Consider the following 15,621-nt stretch of genomic DNA (forward strand, 5'->3'; position numbering starts at 1 on the left):
CGATCCTTTCCCCTGATTGGAGTCCCTATTTATTCCTTTGTGTTCCGTTCCTGTCCTGTCGGTTCCTTGTTTAGTATTCACCGTGCTGTGATTGTGTTTCGCCCTGTCCTGTCGTGTTTTTGCCTTCATCAGATGCTGCGTGTGAGCAGGTGTCTCTGTCAACTACGGCCTGCGCCTACCCGGGCGACCTGCAGTCTGTGGCCGCTTCTCCTGTTATTCCCCTCTACAGACTAGAGGATGTCTGTTATTCCCTGTTTGGACTTGAATAAACTCTGTTTCTGTTAAGTCGCTTTTGGGTCCTCTTTCACCTGCATGACAGAAGGAACCGACCAAGGAATGGACCCAGCGACTTCAGACGCTCGTTACACTGCCGTCAAGATCCAAGGAGCCATGCTCGGCAGACACGAGCAGGAATTGTCTGCTGCTCGCCATGCCGTGGAGAACCTGGCCGCTCAGGTTTCCGACCTCTCTGGACAGTTCCAGAGTCTACGTCTCGTGCCACCTGTTACTTCCTGGCCTGCCGAGCCTCCAGAACCTAGGGTTAATAACCCACCTTGCTACTCCGGGCAGCCCACTGAGTGCCGCTCCTTTCTCACGCAGTGTGAGATTGTGTTCTCTCTCCAACCCAACACATACTCTAGAGAGAGAGCTCGGGTTGCTTACGTCATTTCACTCCTTACTGGCCGGGCTCGAGAATGGGGCACAGCTATCTGGGAGGCAAGGGCTGATTGCTCTAACAAGTTCCAGAACTTTAAAGAGGAGATGATTCGGGTTTTTGACCGTTCAGTTTTGGTAGGGAGGCTTCTAGGGCCCTGGCTTCCTTATGCCAAGGTGAACGGTCCATAACGGATTATTCTATTGAGTTTCGCACTCTTGCTGCCTCTAGTGAGTGGAACGAGCCGGCGCTGCTCGCTCGTTTTCTGGAGGGACTCCACGCAGTGGTTAAGGATGAGATTCTCTCCCGGGAGGTTCCTTCAGATGTGGACTCTTTGATTGCTCTCGCCATCCGCATAGAACGACGGGTAGATCTTCGTCACCGGGCTCGTGGAAGAGAGCTCGCATCAACGGTGTTTCCCTGCTCCGCATCGCAACCATCTCCCTCCTCTGGCTTTGAGACTGAGCCCATGCAGCTGGGAGGGATTCGCATCTCGACTAAGGAGAGGGAACGGAGGATCACCAACCGCCTGTGCCTCTATTGCGGAGTTGCTGGACATTTTGTTAATTCATGTCCAGTAAGAGGCCAGAGCCCATCAGTAAGCGGAGGGCTACTGGTGAGCGCTACTACTCTGGTCTCTTCATCTAGATCTTGTACTACTATGTCGGTCCATCTACGCTGGACCGGTTCGGGTGCTACATGCAGTGCCTTGATTGACTCTGGGGCTGAGGTTGTTTCATGGACGAAGCATGGGTTCGGAAACATAACATTCCTTTCAGACCGTTAGACAAGCCTACGCCCATGTTTGCCTTAGATGGTAGTCATCTTCCCAGTATCAAATTTGAGACACTACCTTTAACTCTCACAGTATCTGGTAACCACAGTGAGACTATTTTTTTTGATTTTCCGTTCACCGTTTACACCTGTTGTTTTGGGTCATCCCTGGCTAGTATGTCATAATCCTTCTATTAATTGGTCTAGTAATTCTATCCTATCCTGGAACGTTTCTTGTCATGTGAAGTGTTTAATGTCTGCCATCCCTCCCGTTTCTTCTGTCCCTACTTCTCAGGAGGAACCTGGCGATTTGACAGGAGTGCCGGAGGAATATCATGATCTGCGCACGGTCTTCAGTCGGTCCCGAGCCAACTCCCTTCCTCCTCACCGGTCGTATGATTGTAGTATTGATCTCCTTCCGGGGACCACTCCTCCTCGAGGTAGACTATACTCTCTGTCGGCTCCCGAACGTAAGGCTCTCGAGGATTATTTGTCTGTGTCTCTTGACGCCGGTACCATAGTGCCTTCTTCTTCTCCGGCCGGGCGGGGTTCTTTTTGTTAAGAAGAAGGACGGTACTCTGCGCCCCTGCGTGGATTATCGAGGGCTGAATGACATAACGGTTAAGAATCGTTATCCGCTTCCCCTTATGTCATCAGCCTTCGAGATTCTGCAGGGAGCCAGGTGCTTTACTAAGTTGGACCTTCGTAACGCTTACCATCTCGTGCGCATCAGAGAGGGGACGAGTGGAAAACGGCGTTTAACACTCCGTTAGGGCATTTTGAGTACCGGGTTCTGCCGTTCGGTCTCGCCAATGCGCCAGCTGTTTTTCAGGCATTAGTTAATGATGTTCTGAGAGACATGCTGAACATCTTTGTTTTTGTCTATCTTGACGATATCCTGATTTTTTCTCCGTCACTCGAGATTCATGTTCAGCACGTTCGACGTGTTCTACAGCGCCTTTTAGAGAATTGTCTCTACGTAAAGGCTGAGAAGTGCTCTTTTCATGTCTCCTCCGTTACTTTTCTCGGTTCCGTTATTTCCGCTGAAGGCATTCAGATGGATTCCGCTAAGGTCCAAGCTGTCAGTGATTGGCCCGTTCCAAGGTCACGTGTCGAGTTGCAGCGCTTTTTAGGTTTCGCTAATTTCTATCGGCGTTTCATTCGTAATTTCGGTCAAGTTGCTGCCCCTCTCACAGCTCTTACTTCTGTCCATACGTGTTTTAAGTGGTCCGGTTCCGCCCAGGGAGCTTTTGATCTTCTAAAAGAACGTTTTACGTCCGCTCCTATCCTCGTTACTCCTGACGTCACTAGACAATTCATTGTCGAGGTTGACGCTTCAGAGGTAGGCGTGGGAGCCATTCTATCCCAGCGCTTCCAGTCTGACGATAAGGTTCATCCTTGCGCTTATTTTTCTCATCGCCTGTCGCCATCTGAGCGCAACTATGATGTGGGTAACCGTGAACTGCTCGCCATCCGCTTAGCCCTAGGCGAATGGCGACAGTGGTTGGAGGGGGCGACCGTTCCTTTTGTCGTTTGGACAGACCATAAGAACCTTGAGTACATCCGTTCTGCCAAACGACTTAATGCCCGTCAAGCTCGTTGGGCGTTGTTTTTCGCTCGTTTCGAGTTTGTGATTTCTTACCGTCCGGGTAGCAAGAACACCAAGCCTGATGCCTTATCCCATCTGTTTAGTTCTTCTGTGGCTTCTACTGATCCCGAGGGGATTCTTCCTTATGGGCGTGTTGTCGGGTTAACAGTCTGGGGAATTGAAAGACAGGTTAAGCAAGCACTCACGCACACTGCGTCGCCGCGCGCTTGTCCTAGTAACCTCCTTTTCGTTCCTGTTTCCACTCGTCTGGCTGTTCTTCAGTGGGCTCACTCTGCCAAGTTAGCTGGTCATCCCGGTGTTCGAGGCACTCTTGCGTCTATTCGCCAGCGCTTTTGGTGGCCGACTCAGGAGCGTGACACGCGCCGTTTCGTGGCTGCTTGTTCGGACTGCGCGCAGACTAAGTCGGGTAACTCTCCTCCTGCCGGTCGTCTCAGACCGCTCCCCATTCCTTCTCGACCATGGTCTCACATCGCCTTAGACTTCATTACCGGTCTGCCTTTGTCTGCGGGGAAGACTGTGAGAGCCGCCAATAAACGCAGGATTAAGAGTCCAAGGTATTGTTGCGGCCAGAGAGTGTGGCTTTCCACTCGCAACCTTCCTCTTACGACAGCTTCTCGTAAGTTGACTCCGCGGTTCATTGGTCCGTTCCGTGTCTCCCAGGTCGTCAATCCTGTCGCTGTGCGACTGCTTCTTCCGCGACATCTTCGTCGCGTCCATCCTGTCTTCCATGTCTCCTGTGTTAAGCCCTTTCTTCGCACCCCCGTTCGTCTTCCCTCCCCCCCTCCCGTCCTTGTCGAGAGCGCACCTATTTACAAGGTACATAAGATCATGGACATGCGTTCTCGGGGACGGGGTCACCAATACTTAGTGGATTGGGAGGGTTACGGTCCTGAGGAGAGGAGTTGGGTTCCGTCTCGGGACGTGCTGGACCGTTCACTCATCGATGATTTCCTCCGTTGCCGCCAGGATTCCTCCTCGAGTGCGCCAGGAGGCGCTCGGTGAGTGGGGGGGTACTGTCATGTTTGTCATTTATTATCATGTCTCGTCCCTGTGCTCCCCATTCTATTCGTTTCCCTCTGCTGGTCTTATTAGGTTCTTTCCCTCTTTCTATCCCTCTCTCTCCCCCTCCCTCTCTCACTCTCTCGCTCTCTCTTCTCTCTATCGTTCCGTTCCTGCTCCCAGCTGTTCCTATTCCCCTAATCATCATTTAGTCTTCCCACACCTGTTCCCGATCCTTTCCCCTGATTGGAGTCCCTATTTATTCCTTTGTGTTCCGTTCCTGTCCTGTCGGTTCCTTGTTTAGTATTCACCGTGCTGTGATTGTGTTTCGCCCTGTCCTGTCGTGTTTTTTGCCTTCATCAGATGCTGCGTGTGAGCAGGTGTCTCTGTCAACTACGGCCTGCGCCTACCCGAAGCGACCTGCAGTCTGTGGCCGCTTCTCCTGTTATTCCCCTCTACAGACTAGAGGATGTCTGTTATTCCCTGTTTGGACTTGAATAAACTCTGTTTCTGTTAAGTCGCTTTTGGGTCCTCTTTCACCTGCATGACACACACACTCACACTTTCATCAGCCACTCTTCCAGTCTCCATAGCTGCTGTTGTGTGCAGGACTTAGTATTCAGCTCCTCTACTATTCAGAATATACACACTCTACCAGAGACAAAACTAAATAACCAATCACAGACACAGCCTATTGGAAGTTAAGCCAATAAGAGAGCAATAGAGCTACCCAATGACGGAGCCAGCAGCAGACCTAGGCAGCTAGAGATTGAGGCACAGCACGCTTTGAGCCAATCTGAGATAGCGAACAACGGAAAGAGCTAGCCAATCATAGAGGATTTCTTTGCTGTTGCAGTATGAGTATCTGACCAGACAGAGAGAGAGGGAGCAAGAAAAAGAGAGGAGTGAGTGTTATTGTGTACCTTTGTTAGAATGGTGAGCGTACTTTACCACTTCCAAAATGTGTATCTTTCTACAAAACACCCAAATACTGCTTTCAAAATGATGTGTAAATGTGATTGATAATGTCTATGTATGCATGCGCATGTGTGTAAATGCACGAGTGGATATGTCTCTGTGTGTGTGCGTGTGTGTATATATATGTGTATGTGAATGTGCATGTGATGGTGTGTTTGTTTCATGGTGTCCATGTCGCCGGTGACCTCAAACCCCGTCTGCTGAACAATAACAGAGGGAAGCGTATCATTGGGACACGTGCTGCCAACTGTTGCTGAAACTCAGTTAACATAAAACCACTTTACTGACTGTGAAATGAACCCCCCCACCACCCCCGGCACACTCCAACAGCCCCCCCCTCTCTCGACCCCTGTCCTGCCTCCATTGTCCCTCATTGATAGGGTGAGGTGGTGGAGGGGTGTGTGTATGTTGTGTTGTGTTATGTGTTGTGTTGTGCGTGTGTGTGTGTAAGGACAGCTGGGTGTCTGGCAGCGTCAGTAGCAGCTGCCCCAGACCTGAACAGTGCAGATTAGAGGGCTGAGAGCACGTGCTGCCTGCTTTGGAGACCAACAATGGATGAACGGAAGGGGAGTCCTTATCCCTCCCTCTGCCTCTCTCTCTCTGTCTCTCTGTCTCTCTGTCTCTCTGTCGCTCTCTTGCTCTGCCCCTCTCCCCCCGTCTCTCTCTGCCCCTGTCTCACTGTCTCTCTCTTTGCAGAAGAGAAGAGTTAGGAATAGAAAGAAGATAGCCATTGATAGATAGACAGAAGAATGGACAGAGGCAGAAAGGGAGATAGACAGAAGACACAGAGGGTTTGGAGGATAGAGGGATGTAGACAGAGAGGAGAGTTGGGCCCCTATAAGGTGCTGAGGGGGCCATGGTGGCTTAGTGACGGCTGTTACTCCTGCAGAGAGATATTTGAGCAGGTTCCTTTCACACATAAAGAGTCTGAAAAATAAAGAGGGGCGAGGCGTGCATGTGTGTAATGGGGCTAAGGGTTTTGGGTGGGTCTGCACAGAAATGAAGAGCGGCACACTTCAACCAAAACGTCTCTTTTGCTAATGAAAAGAGTGTTCTGGATGAGGGAGTGATTTAGAGGTGGAGAAAGGAAGGGGGGAGGAAGACTTTCACAACCTAGAGAACATATCACGTGGCTATTTTGTCCATGCCAATCTATTACAGCACAAAAGGAGTGCTGAGTCATGAAGGAATCATCATGTTCTTCAAAAGAGACTGATATTTACCCTGCAATACAGTGCATTAGGCTGCATGCTCATCTGGCTGGCTCATCCTGAAATCTCACAATAGAAAGCTATTCTGACCATCTGGCACAATCAAACACAATCAGTTTGATTTTCCTACACATATCTCATAAAGTATACAGGGCACTGTTTCATGCTAGAAAACCCCAGTGGTCTATGATGCCAATGGAAAATGCAATGAGAAATTGTAAACGCATTGGAGCCGTGAAAGTGTTTGCAATTTGAGTCATCCTAAAGGTTATATGCAATCTATGATACAGTAACTCGAAATGGAACTTCCTGGAAAATGTCACACTCAAATGTTGACTGATGCGAAACATTTGTGCTTATCAGGTTAGACACATAGTCACTCATACAGGGTCATCCAGGGTAACTCAAGGATTTGGCCTTCAGTGTTGGTGTGTAGTGTATGTGGTTGGACGCATGCAAACAAACATTCTGCTCTCCACCTCCTACTTCTCCTTCTTCTCCTCCCACTTCATCTCATCCCCTCTTCCTCATCCTATTCCAGAGCCTTCTTCCCTCTCCTCTTCCTCCTCCTCTTTCATCTCAACGTTCCTCCAAAATCCCACTCAATAGGCCTCGCCTTGTTGTCTGATGCACAGTGACAGTCCCATTGAGGTTGACATTGTCTCCCGTGACAACTAACGAGCAAATGTCTAATTAGTGCAAATTATGCTTCAATGACTCAAATGACGGTTGATTCTGCCAGCCAATTTGTCTCTCTTCCTCTCTCTTTTAATCAGTGGATTTGTGCTGCAGTATGTAAACTGGTATTTCTTAAAGATTGTTTTATATATCTTTATGATGCTAATTCTGTGACTGACTGTTCTGTTTTGCACAGTCACAGAGGGGCACATATACAATGCATCAGTTGGGGTCTTGATAGTATTTGACCCTACAATAGTAGCAGTATAAACTTGAATTTAGCCAACTGGAAAGAGCCAAGAATGGTCAGATAACCCCCCCAACCCCTTTCAAGCCATGGGTAAATTAGGAGCATGGAAACTTACAGCGGTTTGATGGAGTAGTTGTGGTCCTAGAAACCCCCAAGGGATTCTGCCTGGCTGTCCAGTAAGGATGTTTATGCCTGGTTGTCCAGTAAGGATATTTCTGCCTGGTTGTCCAGTAAGGATGTTTCTGCCTGGTTGTCCAGTAAGGATGTTTCTGCCTGGCTGTCCAGTAAGGATGTTTATGCCTGGTTGTCCAGTAAGGCTGTTTCTGTCTGGCTGTCCAGTAAGGATGTTTCTGCCTGGCTGTCCAGTAAGGATGTTTCTGCCTGGTTGTCCAGTAAGGATATTTCTGCCTGGCTGTCCAGTAAGGATGTTTCTGCCTGGTTGTCCAGTGAGGATGTTTCTGCCTGGCTGTCCAGTAAGGATGTTTCTGCCTGGCTGTCCAGTAAGGATGTTTATGCCTGGTTGTCCAGTAAGGATGTTTCTGCCTGGTTGTCCAGTAAGGATGTTTCTGCCTGGCTGTCCAGTAAGGATGTTTCTGCCTGGTTGTCCAGTAAGGATGTTTCAGCCAGGATGTCCAGTAAGGATGTTTCAGCAAGGATGTCCAGTAAGGATGTTTCAGCCAGGATGTCCAGTAAGGATGTTTCAGCCAGGATGTCCAGTAAGGATGTTTCAGCCTGGCTGTCCAAAAGGATGTTTCTGCCTGGCAGTCCAGTAAGGATGTTTCTGCCTGGCTGTCCAGTAAGTGTGTGCTTTGCTGCATCTGGTCAGAGTGTGAAATGCCAAACTTCATTGCACCTGTAATATGTCTGTAGATCTATTTGAATGTTTCTTAACAGTAAAAACATGAGATCTGTTTTTTCACTCTGTTTGCTCTTTTAAAAAAAGTGTACTTAACACTCCTTGCTTGGCTGAAAATGATCAAAGTGGCTTTGATTTTGTCATTATTTTTAACAAGCTACATTTCTAGCGCCTTTGCAATGTTTTAAGTCTTGGTAACTCACCTAATCCACTACCAATGAGATATACACTATATGTACATAAGTATGTGGACACCCCTTCAAATGAGTGGATTTGGCTATTTCAGCCACATCATGGAGTGATGAATTACATTTCACCATCTGGCAGTCCGACTGACGAATCCGGGTTTGGCGGAAGACAGGAGAATGCTACCTATGCATTGTGCCAACTGAAAACCTTGGTGTAGGAGGAATATTGGTCTGATGCTGTTTTTCACGGTTCAGGCTAGGCCCCTTAGTTCCAGAAAAGGGAAATAATGCTACAGCATACAATGACATTCTAGATGTTTCTTTCCCCAAACTGGCAACAGTTTGGGAAGGCCATTTCCTGTTACAGCATGACAATGCCCCCGTGCACAAAGCAAGGTCCATACAGAAGGCCTAATCGCCCAACATCAGTGCCCAACCTCACTAATGCTCAGAACGGAAGCATGCCCCTGCAGCAATGTTCCAACACCTAGTGGAAAGGCTTCCCAAAAGAGTGAAGGCTGTTATAGCTGCAAGGTGGGGACCAACTCCATATCAATGCCCATGATTTTGGAATATGTTCAATGAGCACGTGTCCACATGTTTTTGATAATGTTGTATAGATGTGCCCATCATGGAGGAGGAATCCCATCATGCCTTACACCTAACACATGTCACACTGGATGACAGTTATGGAAGAAAACACTTAGCATCAGACGACCCACAGACAGACAGACAGACAGACAGACAGACAGACAGACAGACAGACAGACAGACAGACAGACAGACAGACAGACAGACAGACAGACAGACAGACAGACAGACAGACAGACAGACAGACAGACAGACAGACAGACAGACAGACAGACAGACAGACAGACAGACAGACACACCTGTGTCTGCTACAGTGGTTTACAATAGAAGGGTTTACGGGCTGTTTAGTTTGCTGCCTGAAGTCATTGTAAAGACACCAGACTGTCAACTTTGTTAGCATGTGTGTGTGTGTGTGTGTGTGTGTTCATAAAGTTTTTACAGTATATGCAGCTGTCTGTGACTCCTTTCATGTTTTCCATAAACTTTTCCTTTGAGCTGCTGGACAGAGAAGGGCACTCACTGTATGTTTCAATGTTGTGTGTATTCTGTTGCTCTCCAGGACTGTTGTTTCATTTGGAAACACTGTCAGTATCAAAGATTGTATATAGACGCTCCTGATGAGAATCTTATATACTGTACATGTCACTGGATGGACAGTAAGGCAGTCAGGTAGTCAGTGCTGTCATCTAGTGACCAGCCTGGACAGGCAGGCAGATACAGGAACAATGTCAGGTAGGCGAGCAGACAGACTGCCAGCCAGATACGGAAACACCGTCAGGTGGGCGAGCAGACAGACTGCCAGCCAGATACGGAAACACCGTCAGGTGGGCGAGCAGACAGACTGCCAGCCAGATATGGAAACACCGTCAGGTGGGCGAGCAGACAGACTGCCAGCCAGATACGGAAACTCTGTCAGGTGGGCGAGCAGACAGACTGACAGCCAGATACGGAAACTCCGTCAGGTGGGCGAGCAGACAGACTGCCAGCCAGATACGGAAACTCCGTCAGGTGGGCGAGCAGACAGACTGCCAGCCAGATACGGAAACTCCGTCAGGTGGGTGAGCAGACAGACTGCCAGCCAGATACGGAAACTCCGTCAGGAGCACCATATGGGGCCGGCCTTGTAGCTAAATATTTCCCTTCATATTGTGTGTGTGTGTGTCCGTGTGTGTGTGTGTGTGTGTGTGTGTGTGTGTGTGTGTGTGTGTGTGTGTGTGTGTGTGTGTGTGTGTGTGTGTGTGTGTGTGTGTGTGTGTGTGTGTGTGTTCAAACACAAAGAACATTATGCTGAAAAAAGAATGAATATCTGGGGGTTGTATGAGAGAAACATAAGTATATGTTTCTTATACCTCCACATCTGACCGTTGAGTTTATAGTGAGGTAGAGTATATTATACCTCCACATCTGACCGTTGAGGTTATAGTGAGGTAGAGTGTCTTATACCTCCACATCTGACCAGTGAGGTTATAGTGAGGTAGAGTGTCTTATACCTCCACATCTTACCAGTGAGGTTATAGTGAGGTAGAGTGTCTTATACCTCCACATCTGACCGGTGAGTTTATAGTGAGGTAGAGTGTCTTATACCTCCACATCTGACCAGTGAGGTTATAGTGAGGTAGAGTGTCTTATACCTCCACATCTGACCAGTGAGGTTATAGTGAGGTAGAGTGTCTTATACCTCCACATCTGACCAGTGTGGTTATAGTGAGGTAGAGTGTCTTATACCTCCACATCTTACCAGTGAGGTTATAGTGAGGTAGAGTGTCTTATACCTCCACATCTGACCGGTGAGTTTATAGTGAGGTAGAGTGTCTTATACCTCCACAGCTGACTGGTGAGTTTATAGTGAGGTAGAGTGTCTTATACCTCCACATCTGACCAGTGATTTCATAGTGAGGTAGAGTGTCTTATACCTCCACATCTGACCGGTGAGGTTATAGTGAGGTAGAGTGTCTTATACCTCCACATCTGACCGGTGAGGTTATAGTGAGGTAGAGTGTCTTATACCTCCACATCTGACCGGTGAGGTTATAGTGAGGTAGAGTGTCTTATACCTCCACATCTGACCGGTGAGGTTATAGTGAGGTAGAGTGTCTTATACCTCCACATCTGACCAGTGAGGTTATAGTGAGGTAGAGTGTCTTATACCTCCACATCTGACCGGTGAGGTTATAGTGAGGTAGAGTGTCTTATACCTCCACATCTGACCGGTGAGGTTATAGTGAGGTAGAGTGTCTTATACCTCCACATCTGACCAGTGAGGTTATAGTGAGGTAGAGTGTCTTATACCTCCACATCTGACCGGTGAGGTTATAGTGAGGTAGAGTGTCTTATACCTCCACATCTGAATGTTGAGTTTATTTTTCTTTTAACTAGGTAGGCTAGTTGAGAACAAGTTCTCATTTTCAATTGCGACCTCTCCAAGATACAGCCAAGCAGTGCAACACAAACAGCAACACATGGAATAAACAAACATGCAGTTAATAATACAATATAAAAAGTCTATATACAGTGTACAAATTAGGTAAGATAAGGGAGGTAAGGCAATACATAGGCCATACTGGCAAAATAATTACAATATAGCAATTCAACACTGGAGTGGTAGATGTACAGAAGATGGTGTGCAAGTGGAGATACTGGGGTGCAAAGGAGCAAAATCAGTAAAATGAATAATATGGGGATGAGATAGTTGGATGGGCTATTTACAGATGGGCTATGTACAGGTGCAGTAATCTGTGAGCTGCTCTGACAGCTGGTGCTTAAAGTTTGTGAAGGAGATATGAATCTCCAGTTTCAGTGATTTCTGCAGTTCGTTCCCATCATTGGCAGCAGAGAACTGTAAGGAAAGGTTTCCAAAGGAGGAATTGGCTTTGGGGTGACCAGTGAAATATACAGTGGGGAGAACAAGTATTTGATACAATGTCAATTTTGCAGGTTTTCCTACTTAAAAAGCATGTAGAGGTCTATCATTTTTATCATAGGTATACTTCAGCTGTGAGAGACGGAATCTAAAACAAAAATCCAGAAAATCACATTGTATGATTTTTAAGTAAATAATTTGCTTTTTATTGCATGACATAAGTATTTGATACATCAGAAAAGCAGAACTTAATATTTGGTACAGAAACCTTTGTTTACAATTACAGAAATCATACATTTCCTGTAGTTCTTGACCAGGTTTGCACACACTGCAGCAGGGATTTTGGCCCACTCCTCCATAGAGACCTCCAGATCCTTCAGGTTTCGGGGTTGTTGCTGGGCAATACGGACTTTCAGCTCCCTCCAAAGATTTTCTATTGGGTTCAGGTTCTGGAGACTGGCTAGGCTTCTCCAGGACCTTGAGATGCTTCTTACGGCGGCACCCCTTAGTTTCCCTGGCTGTATGTTTTGGGTCGTTGTCATGCTGGAAGACCCAGCAATGACCCATCTTCAATGCTCTTACTGAGGGAAGGTTGACCAAGATCTCGCGATACATGGCCCCATCCATCCTCCCCTCAATACGGATGCAGTCGTCCTGTCCCCTTTGCAGAAAAGCATCCCCAAAGACTGATGTTTCCCCCTGTTATGCTGGTGAGTGAGGACCCAAAAGCGGTTTAACAGAAACAGAGTCTTTTAATGTCCAAACACAGGGAAGACATATATCCTCTTCAGATGTATCGATTGACAAAATAGACAACCCGCAGAGAGGGCGACAAATAAATCATAAAGTCCTCTGATCTTTACAGGAGAGTACGCTTCTAGCAGCAGAGGAGAATAGCAGGGTTGGCGGCAACAGACTGCTGGTCTCTCCGGGTAGGCGCGGGTTGTAGAGGACAGAGGTACCTGATCACACGTAGCATCTGATGAAGAGGCAGATTACGACAGGACGGGACACGAGCAAACGAGAATCTGACAAAGACAGAAGCAGAAACAGAGAGAGAAATAGAGACCTAATCAGAGGGAAAAAAGGGAACAGGTGGAGAGAGTAAACTAGGTAGTTAGAGGAGATGAGGAACAGCTGGGGGAAGGAAAGGAAGAGAAGGTAACCTAATACGACCAGCAGGGGGAAACGAAGTGAAGAGAAAGAAAAGGAACAAGACATAACATGACAATACATGACAGTACCCCCCCACTCACCGAGCGCCTCCTGGCGCACTCGAGGAGGAAATCTGGCGGCAACGGAGGAAATCATCGATCAGCGAACGGTCCAGCACGTCACGAGATGGAACCCAACTCATTTCCTCAGGACCGTACCCCTCCCAATCCACTAGGTACTGATGACCACGGCCCCGAGGACGCATGTCCAAAATCTTACGGACCCTGTAGATAGGTGCGCCCTCGACAAGGATGGGGGGGGGGGAAGACGAACGGGGGCGCGAAGAAAGGGCTTAACACAGGAGACATGGAAGACCGGGAGGACGCGACGAAGATGTCGCGGAAGAAGAAGTCGCACTGCGACAGGATTAATAACCTGAGAAATACGGAACGGACCAATGAACCGCGGGGTCAACTTGCGAGAAGCTGTCTTAAGGGGAAGGTTTTGAGTGGAGAGCCATACTCTCTGACCGCTAACGCTTATTAGCGGCTCTCACAGTCTGCGCCCTATAACGGCAAAGTGCAGACCTGACCCTCTTCCAGGTGCGCTCACAACGTTGGACAAAAGCCTGAGTGGAGGGGACGCTGGACCCGGCGAGCTGGGACGAGAACAGAGGAGGCTGGTACCCGAGGCTACTCTGAAAAGGAGATAGCCTGGTCGCAGACGAAGGAAGCGAGTTGTGAGCGTATTCTGCCCAGGAGAGCTGTTCTGCCCAAGACGCAGGGTTACGAAAAGAAAGCCTGCGTAAGATGCGACCAATAGTCTGATTGGCCCGTTCTGCTTGACCGTTAGACTGCAGGTGAAAACCGGAAGAGAGACTGACGGAAGCCCCTATCAAACGGCAAAACTCCCTCCAAAATTGAGACGTGAATTGCGGACCCCTGTCCGAAACGGCGTCTGACGGAAGGCCATGAATTCTGAAAACATTCTCAATGATGATTTGTGCCGTCTCTTTAGCAGAAGGAAGCTTAGCGAGGGGAATAAAATGAGCCGCCTTAGAGAACCTATCGACAACCGTTAGAATAACAGTCTTCCCCGCTGACGAAGGCAGTCCGGTAATAAAGTCTAAGGCGATGTGAGACCACGGTCGAGAGGGAATGGAAAGCGGTCTGAGACGGCCGGCAGGAGGGGAGTTACCGGACTTCGTCTGCGCGCAGTCCGAACAAGCAGCCACGAACCGACGCATGTCACGCTCCTGAGTGGGCCACCAAAAACGCTGGTGAATAGAAGCAAGCGTACCCCGAACGCCGGGGTGGCCGGCTAACTTGGCAGAGTGAGCCCACTGAAGAACGGCCAGACGAGTAGGAACGGGAACGAAAAGAAGGTTCCTAGGACAAGCACGCGGCGACGGAGTGTGAGTGAGTGCTTGCTTTACCTGCCTCTCAATTCCCCAGACAGTCAACCCGACAACACGCCCCTCAGGGAGAATCCCCTCGGGGTCGGTGGAGGCTACTGAAGAACTGAAGAGACGGGATAAAGCATCAGGCTTGGTGTTCTTAGAGCCCGGACGATAAGAAATAACGAACTCCAAACGAGCGAAAAACAGCGCCCAACGAGCCTGACGCGCATTAAGTCGTTTGGCAGAACGGATGTACTCAAGGTTCCTATGGTCAGTCCAAACGACAAAAGGAACGGTCGCCCCCTCCAACCACTGTCGCCATTCGCCTAGGGCTAAGCGGATGGCGAGCAGTTCGCGGTTTCCCACATCATAGTTACGTTCCGACGGCGACAGGCGATGAGAAAAATACGCGCAAGGGTGGACCTTGTCGTCAGAACGGGAGCGCTGGGAAAGAATGGCTCCCACGCCCACCTCTGACGCGTCAACCTCGACAATGAACTGTCTAGAGACGTCAGGTGTAACCAGGATAGGTGCGGATGTAAAACGCTTCTTGAGGAGATCAAAAGCTCCCTGGGCAGAAACGGACCACTTAAAGCACGTCTTGACAGAAGTAAGGGCTGTGAGAGGAGCTGCCACCTGACCGAAATTACGGATTAAACAACGATAGAAATTCGCGAAGCCGAGAAAGCGCTGCAGCTCGACACGTGACTTAGGGACGGGCCAATCGCTGACAGCTTGGACCTTAGCGAGATCCATCAGGTACCTGATCACACGTAGCATCTGATGAAGAGGCAGATTACGACAGGACGGGACAAGGTTGAAGCAAACGAGAATCTGACAAAGACAGAAGCAGAAACAGAGAGAGAAATAGAGACCTAATAGCAGTTGGGTCTAGAGTGTCTCTGTCATGCAGGTGAATGAGGACCCAAAAGCGACTTGGCGAAAACAGAGTTTTTAATCCAGTAAGAAACTTTACAAAACAAAAAGCATAATACTACTCGTTAAGACGAGAACAGACTGGAGACTTGATCGAGAACTGCAGGTTGCCTCGGGAAGGCACTTGAACCTAGCAGACTCAGACACCTGCTCACCACGCAGCATCTGAGGGAAACACAACACGACAGGGCAAAACATAGACACAGCACGGTGAATTATAGATGAGGATCCGACAGGGCAGGTACGGAAAACAGGGAGAGAAATAGGGACTCTAATCAGGGAAAAGGATCGGGAACAGGTGTGGGAAGACTAAATGATGATTAGGGGAATAGGAACAGCTGGGAGCAGGAACGGAACGATAGAGAGAAGAGAGAGCGAGAGAGTGAGAGAGGGAGGGGGAGAGAGAGGGATAAAAAGAGGGAAAGAACCTAATAAGACCAGCAGAGGGAAACGAACAGAAGGGAAAGCACAAGGACAAGACA

This window comes from Oncorhynchus gorbuscha, linkage group LG05 (genome assembly GCF_021184085.1).
Source record: "Oncorhynchus gorbuscha isolate QuinsamMale2020 ecotype Even-year linkage group LG05, OgorEven_v1.0, whole genome shotgun sequence".
Lineage (NCBI taxonomy): Eukaryota > Metazoa > Chordata > Actinopteri > Salmoniformes > Salmonidae > Oncorhynchus > Oncorhynchus gorbuscha.